Raw genomic sequence first — 12500 nt, 5'->3', positions numbered from 1 at the left:
TTCCGACTCGAAGTCCTGCGGCGGTCTCAACGAGGTGCCACATCCTCAATGCAGTCGGTCGCCCCCGTTTCGGTTGGGCTCTGGCACGACGGTCGCCACCGTCTCGCCCTTGAGTGGCCGCTGTTGGCGCTCGCTGTGAGGTGTTCAGCGTGCTGTCCGTGTTGCCGACGCGGTCAAAACGAGTCGACGGCTCACGTTCCCTTGTGCGCCGAAGGCTCTCTTGAAATGTGATCCGACCCTCAGACAGACGAAGCCAAGGGAAGACCCAAGGCCGCAATGTGCGTTCAAAGAATCAGTGCTCAGTGTGTCCTGCAATTCACACCAAGTCTCGCAGCTGGCTGCGTTCTTCATCGACCCGAGAACCGAGTGATCCACCGCTTAGAGTCGTGAAAAAGTGTTTGTTCAATTCCGTACAGTCAAAACCAAACGTTTCTGGCACTCGGCCAAACAGTGGCCAAGAAGGGCGCTTTTCAGCGCACGCTTGGACTCCAAAACTCTGCCGCGCCTTTTTCGGCTGCCGCAAATCGAGCAAACGGTGTGTTTCGGACGGCGTTTCGCTTCCGCTACTTGCGAGTGCTTTCGTGGTCCACCCCTCTATAAATACTCGGGAGGCGTCGAAGCCGGTTCTCCAAGCCGGACCCGTAGGTATCGTTGTGTGCTCGCTCTCATTGGCCCGCCTAACCAGAAAATGCCTGCGGTACACCCATTTGGATAAGAGTGCACGCAGATGCGGGCCTCGACGGCTACACATTTCCTCGGGCGGCCGCCTCCCGGCCTCCGTGGAGCGCGGGATGCACGGTCCCATCGACAAGCCTCTCCCGTTTTTACCGTGGCGTCGCGGTTCACCACGGCGGGCGGGTCGGTCTCCTCCGCATAAAAAGGGGGACCCCCGTTTTTTGTTCCACGAAATCGCACAAGCTTTTTTCGCATCCACGGTTTGCCACCGCACACCAAAATGCCGATCCGGCTGCCTACTTTAGCCAACAGGTGGAGCCAGGCGCGCCGTACTTGCGCGGCACTTCCCACGTCCACCGAAGTCGGTGCCAAGGACCACTTTCGGCGCCGGAGCCGCGTACGAGCCTACTCGAGGCGGAAGAACGAAGCCAGCAAGGGCCTGGCCGCAAGTGCGTTCAATTGTCGGGACGTCCAAGTCCCTCGTTCTTCCGTGCTTCCTCTTTCGGCAAGTCGTTGCGGCACCTTCCCAAAGCGCGCAGACCCGCTAATCGCGACGAGCGCGACGTGGCCGTGCCGCCTTTCCCTCGGCAGCAAGCAAAACGCCTGGCAACGTCGACGCTCCCCTAACCGCGATCTCGCACCGTGTTTCGTGTGGCGAATTCAAAAGCCGGCCGGCGCTGCTGCAACCATTACGGTCGGTACGCATACGCCGCGGAGGGCGGGACGGTCATCGGAGCGTGCGGTTCCTCCATCGAGTACTGCGCACCTCGGCCGTCGCATCGCCGTGCCATGACCGGCCGCGCGTCAACGCGAACCGGTGCCAGCGAGATCCCTCGCCTGCAAGAACCGACCGGCAGCCTCCGTCACCCGAGGACGCGGAGGCGCTTGCCGCGGACGGCGGGACGGTATGCACTGGTGCACAGCGGACCCGTCACATCGCCAGTTCCTTGACCGACCGCCGACGCTTGTGCCGTTCCTCTCGTACTTGGCAGTCGCCGCGCGATTGTCGGGTCTCGTTCTTGCACGCTCGAACGGTTGGGAGGGCACTCGGCTGGCGTTTCGGGAACGCGCAGCCTCGCCTTCTACCGACGTAACCACGACTCGCCGTTCGCGCTCCGCCGCTCCTGTTTACAGTACTAGGCGGTCCCGCAGCGGTCGGGTCGCGCATTTCGAGCGCTTCGAGCCACGGTGCAGTGGCGGGTCGAAAGCCGACCTATGAGTGCGTTGCGCCGTTTGTACCCGCGTCCGCCACCTGGCCGACCGTCCAAGGTCGCGGTGTTGGCGTCCGCTGGGCGCAACAATTTGTCACGGGGTGCCGCTCCACATTCAGGCAGCCCCGTGGGGAAAAGCCGACCCCGCGTCCAAACGGGGTCAGCGGCAGAAAGTGTCGGGCGCAGACGCAGCTGAGGCGCTCACCCTTCACAATCCGTTAATGATCCTTCCGCAGGTTCACCTACGGAAACCTTGTTACGACTTTTACTTCCTCTAAATGATCAAGTTTGGTCATCTTTCCAACAGACCGGCGCAACCGAAAGGCCGCGCCGGACATCGGTCCGAAGACCTCACTAAATCATTCAATCGGTAGTAGCGACGGGCGGTGTGTACAAAGGGCAGGGACGTAATCAACGCGAGCTTATGACTCGCGCTTACTGGGAATTCCTCGTTCAAGGGGAACAATTGCAAGCCCCTATCCCAATCACGAAAGAAGTTCCACGGGTTACCCAGTCTTTTCAGACAGGGATAAAGACACGCTGCTTCCTTCAGTGTAGCGCGCGTGCGGCCCCGGACATCTAAGGGCATCACAGACCTGTTATTGCTCTGTTTCGTGCGGCTAGGAGCCGCTTGTCCCTCTAAGAAGGTTGTAAGGTGCTGGGAACCCCGCACCTATTTAATAGGCTAGAGTCTCGTTCGTTATCGGAATTAACCAGACAAATCGCTCCACCAACTAAGAACGGCCATGCACCACCATCCACCGAATCAAGAAAGAGCTCTCAATCTGTCAATCCTCCCAGTGTCCGGGCCGGGTAAGTTTTCCCGTGTTGAGTCAAATTAAGCCGCAGGCTCCACTCCTGGTGGTGCCCTTCCGTCAATTCCTTTAAGTTTCAGCTTTGCAACCATACTTCCCCCGGAACCCAAATACTTTGGTTTCCCGGAAGCTGCCCGCCGAGTCATTTGAGTAACTCAGGCGGATCGCTGGTTGGCATCGTTTATGGTCAGAACTAGGGCGGTATCTGATCGCCTTCGAACCTCTGACTTTCGTTCTTGATCAATGAAAACATTCTTGGCAAATGCTTTCGCAGTAGTTCGTCTTGCGACGGTCCAAGAATTTCACCTCTAGCGCCGCAATACGAATGCCCCCGTCCGTCCCTCTTAATCATTACCTCGTATTCCAAAAACCAACAGAACAGAAACGAGGTCTTGTTCTATTATTCCATGCAAGTTTATTCAGGCGACTCGCCTGCGTTGAGCACTCTAATTTTTTCAAAGTAAAAGCACCGGCCATCTCGAGGCACACAATGAAGTGCACCAAGAAAGAACCGGCATGATGTTCAGTCCGAGCCGTCGCATCGGGTAGATGCACTACTCGTCTGGAACTGAGATCCAACTACGAGCTTTTTAACCGCAGCAGCTTTAGTATACGCTATTGGAGCTGGAATTACCGCGGCTGCTGGCACCAGACTTGCCCTCCAATTGATCCTCGTTAAAGGATTTAGAGTGTACTCATTTCAATTACGGGGCCTCAAAAGAGTCCCGTATTGTTATTTTTCGTCACTACCTCCCCGTGCCGGGAGTGGGTAATTTGCGCGCCTGCTGCCTTCCTTGGATGTGGTAGCCGTTTCTCAGGCTCCCTCTCCGGAATCGAACCCTGATTCTCCGTTACCCGTAACAACCATGGTAAGCAAGTAACCTACCATCGAAAGTTGATAAGGCAGACACTTGAAAGAAACGTCGCCGGCTCGTGGCCATGCGATCAGCACAAAGTTATCCAGAGTCACCACACAATACGGGCCGAAACCCGATCGATCTTGGTCTAATAAAAGCACCCGTTACCCAAAGGGCTCCAGGCTCACTGCATGTATTAGCTCTAGAATTGCCACAGTTATCCAAGTAGGAAGAAACGATCTAAGGAACCATAACTGATTTAATGAGCCATTCGCGGTTTCGCCTTATTTCGGCATGTACTTAGACATGCATGGCTTAATCTTTGAGACAAGCATATGATTACTGGCAGGATCAACCAGGTAATCGTTTGACTGCGCGTCCGTCCTCGCCCTCGGCGGGCCGGACGCAGTCTGTGTGCCGCGGAGGCCACCTTCAGGCGCCCCAACACGCTTATTTTGCACTCCGAGATGACGGCGTTCGAGCTCGCTACGGCACAACCTTCCCGAAAGACGAGTGGGAGCCGTGCGGCAAGAAGCACGTTCATGCTCGCTCTTTTTCGTTGCATCGACTCGGTCGCGCCGTGCGGGTTGCCCAAGCCCGCTGCACTGTCGGTGGACCGGCCGGAACTAGCAACGGAGCCGAGACTGCAAAGCCGCCAGACGACGGGTCACGCCCGCGTCTTCGGCGCTTTCGCATCTGAATCGCCCGAGGACGACACGGAACACACCTCGATATCGTGGTAAAACGGCACCGTCCGACAACCAGCCCCTAACGCATCAAGCGGATGAGGCTGCAGACGACTGCCGTGGATTCCCCTGGAGCAGACCCGAGGACACGCTTGACGAGGCCGAAGCCCGCCGCATATCAGACACCCGGTCGCTTTCGCGTACGCCGCTCACGAGAACCCCCACATAATAGCAGCGATAAGTACCCAGACCTCCTTGGGCCCTAATACGAGCGTACTCGAGAAAATTTCACCGCGGGTGTGCCCCGAAACGTGTGGCATGTTGAGCGTGCCACAAGTCTACGTCGCTCTCAAACCCGCCGAGGTCGTAGAATTTGCGACCCTACTCACGAAATTCCCACCGAGGATACGGCCGCAAACGTACCGCACCTTGGGTAGGCCACGAGTTTGTGCAACACTACGCTGACGGCACAGCACCGAGGTCGTGCGCGCACGCACGGGAAAATTCCGCCGCGGTTTCTGCCGAAAACGTGAGGCACCACGACTCTCCGCAAGTTCGCGTCGACTGCGAAAGACCGAAGTCGTGAACGACGTGTCCGCTACTCGCCGCCGACATGCTGGACACCAAACGTACAACGACTCGACGGCGTCGTAGAGGCCCACGACGCGGTTTTCCTTAACGACGTCTCGGCGTGGCACCGACAGGTTAGAACGGCCGACCAACGTTCCCTGTCCGCCGTTCGGCTCAGTCGAAGGGCTCGGCGACTTCGGCAACGCTGCGAAGCCGCACGGTGACGCACGCCATGTCCCCATTTTTTTTTTTCTTTCTGCGTCTGCCGGGGTGCCCCTATAATAGCAGCGATAAGCACCCAGACCGCCGTGGGTCGCTCGCCCCGGCTGACGTGGTTTTTCGTACTCCTGCGGCGGTCGCCGTCAAGCACGTCCAAATACGCTACTTTCGTGGGCGCATTCACGCTCTTTCGCTTCGCCGGAGTGCCAGCACTCACTCTGCCAAAAACGGCGAACATCCGAGCGGCGGTTCCCACTTTTGCGTCGGCGTCGCAAACCCCGCCCCGGCAGACGAGGTTTGCCGTACTCGTGCGACGGTGGCCGGCGGGCACGTCGAAAGACGCCGATATCGTGCGCGAATTGGCGCACCTTGGCTTCACCGGAGTGCCGCCACTGACTCCTCCAAAAACGGCGAAGATCCGAGCGGCGCTTCCCACTTTCGCATCGGCGTCCCGAACTCCGCCCCGGCTGACGCGGTTTACCGTACTCGTGCGACGGTCGCCGGCGAGCACGTGGAAAGACGCCGATATCGTGCCCGAATCGGCTCCGTTCGGCTTCGCCGGAGTGCCAGCACTGGCTCGGCGAAAGACGACGAACATCCGAGCGACGGTTCTCACTATTGCGTACGCGTCGCAAACCCCGCCCCGGCAGACGCACTTTGCCGTACTCGTGCGACGGTCGCCGGCGAGCACGTAGAAAGACGCCGATATCGTGCCGGAATCGGCCCCGTTTGGCTTCGCCGGAGTGCCAGCACTCACTCGGCCACAAACGGCGAACATCCGAGCGGCGGTTCCCACTTAGCCGTCGGCGTCCCGAACTCCGCCCCGGCAGACGCGGTTGCCGAGCTCGTGCGACTAGCGACCGCGAAGCCGTCTCGCGACGCCGCTTTCGTGCGCGGCTCCCACTGCGACCTGGGTCACCCGAGGTCGACGAGCAAAAAAGAATGTCGAAAAAAAATTTTTTTTTTTTTGCGTCTGCCGGGGTGCCCCTATAATAGCAGCGATAAGCACCCAGACCGCCATGGGTCGCTCGCCCCGGCTGACGTGGTTTTTCGTTTTCCTGCGGTGGTCGTCGTCAAGCACGTCCAAACACGCCACTTTCGTGGGCGCATTCGCGCTCTTTCGCTTCGCCGGAGTGCCAGCACTCACTCTGCCAAAAACGGCGAACATCCGAGCGGCGGTTCCCACTTTTGCGTCGGCGTCGCAAACCCCGCCCCGGCAGACGAGGTTTGCCGTACTCGTGCGACGGTGGCCGGCGGGCACGTCGAAAGACGCCGATATCGTGCGCGAATTGGCGCACCTTGGCTTCACCGGAGTGCCGCCACTGACTCCTCCAAAAACGGCGAAGATCCGAGCGGCGCTTCCCACTTTCGCATCGGCGTCCCGAACTCCGCCCCGGCTGACGCGGTTTACCGTACTCGTGCGACGGTCGCCGGCGAGCACGTGGAAAGACGCCGATATCGTGCCCGAATCGGCTCCGTTCGGCTTCGCCGGATTGCCAGCACTGGCTCGGCGAAAGACGACGAACATCCGAGCGACGGTTCTCACTATTGCGTACGCGTCGCAAACCCCGCCCCGGCAGACGCACTTTGCCGTACTCGTGCGACGGTCGCCGGCGAGCACGTAGAAAGACGCCGATATCGTGCCGGAATCGGCCCCGTTTGGCTTCGCCGGAGTGCCAGCACTCACTCGGCCACAAACGGCGAACATCCGAGCGGCGGTTCCCACTTAGCCGTCGGCGTCCCGAACTCCGCCCCGGCAGACGCGGTTGCCGAGCTCGTGCGACTAGCGACCGCGAAGCCGTCTCGCGACGCCGCTTTCGTGCGCGGCTCCCACTGCGACCTGGGTCACCCGAGGTCGACGAGCAAAAAAGAATGTCGAAAAAAAATTTTTTTTTTTTTTTTGCGTCTGCCGGGGTGCCCCTATAATAGCAGCGATAAGCACCCAGACCGCCATGGGTCGCTCGCCCCGGCTGACGTGGTTTTTCGTTTTCCTGCGGTGGTCGTCGTCAAGCACGTCCAAACACGCCACTTTCGTGGGCGCATTCGCGCTCTTTCGCTTCGCCGGAGTGCCAGCACTCACTCTGCCAAAAACGGCGAACATCCTAGTGGCGGTTCCCACTTTTGCGTCGGCGTCGCCAACCCCGCCCCGGCATACGCGGTTTGCCGTACTCGTGCGGCGGTGGCCGGCGGGCACGTCGAAAGACACCGATATCGTGCGCGAGTCGATGCTTCTTGGTCTCGCAGGAGGGCCGCCACTCACTCCTGCAAAAACGGCGAAGATCCGAGCGGCGCTTCCCACTTTTTCGTCGGCGTCGCAAACCTCGCCCCGGCAGACGCGCTTTGCCGTACTCGTGCGACGGTCGCCGGCGAGCACGTCGAAATACGCCGATATCGTGCCCGAATCGGCCCCGTTTCGCTTCGCCGGAGTGCCAGCACTCGCTCGGCCAAAGACGACGAACATCCGAGCGACGGTTCCCACTATTGCGTACGCGTCGCGAACCCCGCCCCGGCAGACGCGGTTTGCCGTACTCGTGCGGCGGTGGCCGGCGGGCACGTCGAAAGACGCCGATATCGTGCACGAATTGGCGCTCCTTGGCTTCACCGGAGTGCCAGCACTCACTCGGCCAAAAACGGCGAACATCCGAGCAGCGGTACCCACTTAGCCGTCGGCATCCCGAACTCCGCGCCGGCTGACGCGGTTGCCGAGCTCGTGCGACTAGCGACCGCGAACGCGTCTCGCGACGCCGCTTTCGTGCGCGGCTCCCATTGCGACCTGGGTTACCCGAGCTCGACCAGCAAAAAAGAAGGTCGAAAATTTTTTTTTTTTCTGCGTCTGCCGGGGTGCCCCTATAATAGCAGCGATAAGCACCCAGACCGCCGTGTGTCGCTAGCCCCGGCTGACGTGGTTTTTCGTACTCCTGCAGCGGTCGCCGTCACGCACGTCCAAATACGCCACTTTCGTGGGCGCATTCGCGCTCTTTCGCGTCGCCGGAGTGCCAGCACTCACTCTGCCAAAAACGGCCAACATCCGAGCGGCGGTTCCCACTTTTGCGTCGGCGTCGTAAACCCCGCCCCGGCAGACGCGGTTTGCCCTACTCGTGCGACGGTCGCCGGCGAGCGCGTCGAAAGACGCCGATATCGTGCGCTAATTGGCGCTCCTTGGCTTCTCCGGAGTGCCGCCACTCACTCCTCCAAAAACGGCGAAGATCCGAGCGGCGTTCTCCACTTTCGCATCGGCGTCCCGAACTCCGCCCGGGCTGACGCGGTTTACCGTACTCGTGCGACGGTCGCCGGCGGGCACGTCGAAAGACGCCGATATCGTGCCGTAATCGGCCCCGTTTGGCTTCGCCCGAGTGCCAGCACTCACTCGGCCAAAAACGGCGAACATCCGAGCAGCGTTTCCCACTTTCGCATCGGCGTCCCGAAGCCCGCCCCGGCAGACGCGGTTTGCCCTACTCGAGCGACGGTCGCCGGCGATCACGTCGAAAGGCGCCGAATTCGTGCACGAATCGATGCTTCTTGGTCTCGCAGGAGGGCCGCCACTCACTCCTGCAAAAACGGCGAAGATCCGAGTTGCGCTTCCCACTTTTTCGTCGGCGTCCCGAACTACGCCCCGGCTGACGCGGTTTACCGTACTCGTGCGACGGTCGCCGGCGGGCACTTCAAAATACGCCGATTTCGTGGGCGCATTCACGCTGTTTCGCTTCCCCGGAGTGCCAACACTCACTCTGCCGAAAGCGGCGATCATCCGAGCGGCGGTTCCCACTTTTGCGTCGGCTTCGCAAACGGCGCCCCGGCAGACGCGCTCGTGCGACGTACTCGTGCGACGGTCGCCGGCGAGCACGTCGAAAGACGCCGATATCGTGCTCGAATCGACCCCGTTTCGCTTCGCCGGAGTGCTGCCAGTCACGGCGCAGAAAACGGCGAACAAGTGTTTTTTTTTTTTTTTCCTAGAATTTGTGTTATAGAAGGCACATTTGATATCGGACGATAATTTTCAACTTTATCACGCGCACCGATTTTCGTGTAGAGGTTTGCAAGTTTATGGGAATTTCTCCACTTGGAATAATGCGATTTAGTAGTACTACGAGAACTTCATGGATGTACTCAAGGGTACGGGGCAAGTCAGTTACGTCAACACCTGCAGATTTTTTACACTTCAAACTGAAAATTGTTGGTTGTGAGTCCTCGTGTGATATTAAAGGCCGATTCGCTAACACATAGAACAAAGAAAGAAAGGAAGAAAAAACGCCCGCGCTCGCTCAAGAAACCTGGGTTCGCAACAAGTGGCAACAACAAGCAACCGAGCGAGTGCGCCAAAACCCGTGGCGGCCGAACAAACGCGAAGTCCCAACCGCGTCAGCCGGGGCGGCACGGGACAGGAAAAATCACTTCAGCCGGGGCGGCGGGGCACCGAATAAACCTCGTCACCTCGTCGCAGGATAAAAGAGGAAACAAAAAGTCTAAACAGCGTCTGCTGGAGCGAATGCGTAATAAAACAACAACAACAACAAAAAAAAAAAACACCCGCGCTCAAGAAGTCTGCAATCACCACAAAAGGCGACTGTGACCGAGCAGCGTCAGCCGGGGCCGTGCGGAAACGGAAAAACCGCGACTACCGGGGCGTCGAGGCACCGAAAAATCCACTTCAGCCGCGGCGAAAAAAAAAACAAAAAGAAAGACGGAGGGGGGGGGGGAACCACGTCTGCCGGGGCGAAGGAAAAAAAAAAACGCGTCTGCCGGGGCGAGCCCGGGTGCGGCACCACCGGGAAAACTGTGGCAAACAGACATGGCGATCGAGTGAGTGGGCCGCCAGCCAGGCTCAGCCAAAAAGTGCAAAGTCCGAACTGCGTCAGCCGGGGCGGCAAAAACCACGTCAGCCGGGGCGGCGCAAAAAACCGCGTCTGCCGGGGCGGCACGAAACCGCGTCAGCCGGGGCGGCGCGAAAACTGCGTCAGCCGGGGCGAAAGAAAAAAAAAAACGCGTCTGCCGGGGCGAGCCCGGGTGCGGCACCACCGGGAAAACTGTGGCAAACAGACATGGCGATCGAGTGAGTGGGCCGCCAGCCAGGCACAGCCGAAAAGTGCAAAGTCCGAACCGTGTCAGCCGGGGCGGCAAAAAACCGCGTCAGCCGGGGCGGCGCAAAAAACCGCGTCTGCCGGGGCGGCACGAAACCGCGTCAGCCGGGGCGGCGCGAAAACTGCGTCAGCCGGGGCGAGCCCGGGTGCGGCACCACCGGGAAAACTGTGGCAAACAGACATGGCGATCGAGTGAGTGGGCCGCCAGCCAGGCTCAGCCAAAAAGTGCCAAGTCCGAACTGCGTCAGCCGGGGCGGCAAAAAACCGCGTCAGCCGGGGCGGCGCAAAAAACCGCGTCTGCCGGGGCGGCGCGAAAACCGCGTCTGCCGGGGCGGCGCGAAAACTGCGTCAGCCGGGGCGAAAGAAAAAAAAAACGCGTCTGCCGGGGCGAGCCCGGGTGCGGCACCACCGGGAAAACTGTGGCAAACAGACATGGCGATCGAGTGAGTGGGCCGCCAGCAAGGCTCAGCCAAAAAGTGCTAAGTCCGAACTGCGTCAGCTGGGGCGGCAAAAAACCGCGTCTGCCGGGGCGGCACGAAACCGCGTCAGCCGGGGCGGCGCGAAAACCGCGTCTGCCGGGGCGGCACGAAACCGCGTCAGCCGGGGCGGCGCGAAAACTGCGTCAGCCGGGGCGAGCCCGGGTGCGGCACCACCGGGAAAACTGTGGCAAACAGACATGGCGATCGAGTGAGTGGGCCGCCAGCCAGGCACAGCCGAAAAGTGCTAAGTCCGAACTGCGTCAGCCGGGGCGGCAAAAACCGCGTCAGCCGGGGCGGCGCGAAAACCGCGTCTGCCGGGGCGGCACGAAACCGCGTCAGCCGGGGCGGCGCGAAAACTGCGTCAGCCGGGGCGAGCCCGGGTGCGGCACCACCGGGAAAACTGTGGCTAACAGACATGGCGATCGAGTGAGTGGGCCACCAGCCAGGCTCAGCCAAAAAGTGCTAAGTCCGAACTGCGTCAGCCGGGGCGGCAAAAACCGCGTCAGCCGGGGCGGCGCAAAAAACCGCGTCTGCCGGGGCGGCACGAAACCGCGTCAGCCGGGGCGGCGCGAAAACTGCGTCAGCCGGGGCGAAAGAAAAAAAAAAAAACGCGTCTGCCGGGGCGAGCCCGGGTGCGGCACCACCGGGAAAACTGTGGCAAACAGACATGGCGATCGAGTGAGTGGGCCGCCAGCCAGGCACAGCCGAAAAGTGCCAAGTCCGAACTGCGTCAGCCGGGGCGGCAAAAAACCGCGTCAGCCGGGGCGGCGCAAAAAACCGCGTCTGCCGGGGCGGCACGAAACCGCGTCAGCCGGGGCGGCGCGAAAACTGCGTCAGCCGGGGCGAGCCCGGGTGCGGCACCACCGGGAAAACTGTGGCAAACAGACATGGCGATCGAGTGAGTGGGCCGCCAGCCAGGCTCAGCCAAAAAGTGCCAAGTCCGAACTGCGTCAGCCGGGGCGGCAAAAAACCGCGTCAGCCGGGGCGGCGCAAAAAACCGCGTCTGCCGGGGCGGCGCGAAAACCGCGTCTGCCGGGGCGGCGCGAAAACTGCGTCAGCCGGGGCGAAAGAAAAAAAAACGCGTCTGCCGGGGCGAGCCCGGGTGCGGCACCACCGGGAAAACTGTGGCAAACAGACATGGCGATCGAGTGAGTGGGCCGCCAGCAAGGCTCAGCCAAAAAGTGCCAAGTCCGAACTGCGTCAGCCGGGGCGGCAAAAAACCGCGTCTGCCGGGGCGGCACGAAACCGCGTCAGCCGGGGCGGCGCGAAAACCGCGTCTGCCGGGGCGGCACGAAACCGCGTCAGCCGGGGCGGCGCGAAAACTGCGTCAGCCGGGGCGAGCCCGGGTGCGGCACCACCGGGAAAACTGTGGCAAACAGACATGGCGATCGAGTGAGTGGGCCGCCAGCCAGGCACAGCCGAAAAGTGCTAAGTCCGAACTGCGTCAGCCGGGGCGGCAAAAACCGCGTCAGCCGGGGCGGCGCAAAAACCGCGTCTGCCGGGGCGAATGCAAAAAAAACAAAGAAAAAAGCCCGCGCTTAATCAAAGGAAAACAAAGAAAAAAGCTTGCGCTTAATCAAAAGAAAACAAACAAAAAAAGTTCGCGCTTAAGCCTGGCGGTGGAACCACCGGGGCAAACAGACCTGGCGATCGAGTGAGTGGGCCGCCAGCCGGGGTGAGCCAAAAAGTGCAAAGTCGGAACCGCGTCAGCCGGGGCGGCGCGAAAACCGCGTCAGCCGGGGCGGCGCAAAAACTGCGTCAGCCGGGGCGGCACGGAAAAACGAAAACCGCGTCAGCCGGGGCGGCACGGAAAAACGAAAACCGCGTCAGCCGGGGCGACATCAAAATGAGGAAAAAAAAAACTGCCTTAAAACACCTGCGTACACTTTCATGCGTTTGGGCATATCTCT

The 12500-nt window shown here is 60.6% G+C and overlaps 2 non-coding genes across 2 annotated transcripts; both read right to left on the bottom strand.

Annotated features, from left to right (window-relative positions):
* Nucleotides 1–233: 233 nt before the first annotated feature.
* On the bottom strand, nt 234–386 carry LOC142791227 (5.8S ribosomal RNA). Its single transcript, XR_012890087.1, has one exon. It is a non-coding gene; the product is annotated as a 5.8S ribosomal RNA (ribosomal RNA).
* Nucleotides 387–2105: 1719 nt separating this feature from the next.
* On the bottom strand, nt 2106–3920 carry LOC142791280 (small subunit ribosomal RNA). The gene has a single exon (XR_012890129.1). It is a non-coding gene; the product is annotated as a small subunit ribosomal RNA (ribosomal RNA).
* Nucleotides 3921–12500: the final 8580 nt, after the last annotated feature.

This window comes from Rhipicephalus microplus, unplaced genomic scaffold (assembly GCF_043290135.1).
Source record: "Rhipicephalus microplus isolate Deutch F79 unplaced genomic scaffold, USDA_Rmic scaffold_156, whole genome shotgun sequence".
Classification (NCBI taxonomy): domain Eukaryota; kingdom Metazoa; phylum Arthropoda; class Arachnida; order Ixodida; family Ixodidae; genus Rhipicephalus; species Rhipicephalus microplus.
This window is presented reverse-complemented; position numbering and strand designations above follow the sequence as displayed.